Source organism: Molossus molossus, unplaced genomic scaffold (genome assembly GCF_014108415.1).
Source record: "Molossus molossus isolate mMolMol1 unplaced genomic scaffold, mMolMol1.p scaffold_m16_p_5, whole genome shotgun sequence".
NCBI classification, from domain to species: domain Eukaryota; kingdom Metazoa; phylum Chordata; class Mammalia; order Chiroptera; family Molossidae; genus Molossus; species Molossus molossus.
In genome coordinates, this window is record NW_023425388.1 from 116320993 (window position 1) to 116322107 (window position 1115).

Genomic DNA, 1115 nt, shown 5'->3' on the forward strand with positions numbered 1-1115 from the left:
GTCCCCGGCAGAGTTGGCTCCTCCCTCTAAATGGCTGATGAGTCCATTATCTCACTTATCCCAACACTAGCATTTCCTATTTTCCTTTTTTCTTTATTAATGTTAGAGAGAGAGGGAGAGAGAGAGAGAAACATCGATGAGAGAGAACATTGGCCGCTTCCTGCATGGGGGCACTGGGGATCGGGCCCACAACCTGGGCATGTGCTCTGACCGGGAATCGAACCAGCGACCTCTGGGTTCATGCGTTGATGCTCAACCACTGAGCCACACTGCCTGGGCCCAACACTATTATTTCTTTGAGAGCAAAGAGCTTATTGATTTATTTTGCTTATATGTGTATATTTTTAATTTTGGCATTACCAACCTTTTCCATGTGCAGCAAATGAATATTTTCTATGGAGTGTTTATGCTGAATAAAGAATGAGTGGGTGAGTGAATGAATGTAGAGAACAGAGACAGGGAATTATTGGACGTGTGGTCTAGTTCTATTTCCGATTTTCTGGCCGGATCTCATTTCCCTCTCATTTCAGTGGCCAATTGGATGCTCCCAACTCTTTTGACTCTGAAATAACGTTTCAGTTGTAACCGGGGAGCCTGGCAGGACACACAGCGGTCACCCTCTCCGGACAGGAGGGCCATCCTGAGCATGGGGCTGGCTCTTAAGGGCACTAGAGGGAATTTAAGAAAAAAAACAAAACAGCCTTGCCGGTTTGGCTCAGCGGTTAGAGCGTCGGCCTGAGGTCCAGAGAGTCCTGGGTTCGGTTCCTGCTAAAGGCACGTACCTCGGTTGCAGTTTGTCCCCGGCCCTGGTTGGTCGTGTGGGTGGCAGCCACTCGATGTGTCTCTCTCACGTCGATGCTTCTCTCTCTCTTTCTCCCTCTCTCCCTCTTGCTCTACCTGAAGATAAATGCAAAAATGTCCTCGGGTGAGGATAATACGAAAAAGGAAAACAATAATAAGAATTAAGTAATAATTTCTCAGTTCCTGATTTCATTAGATACCAAATGGTGATTCCTTTGGGCCTCGAAGGAGCCCGGGAGGCCAAGTTCACCCTGGTGCCCCTAGCGTTGTTCTGCTTCGTGGTTTTCTTCAGTCAGCGTTGTAACGATGCCGCT

General features: G+C 47.9%; 1 non-coding gene across 1 annotated transcript; it reads left to right on the top strand.

Annotated features, from left to right (window-relative positions):
* Positions 1-551: 551 nt before the first annotated feature.
* LOC118618023 lies at positions 552-680 on the top strand. The gene has a single exon (XR_004956964.1).
* Positions 681-1115: the final 435 nt, after the last annotated feature.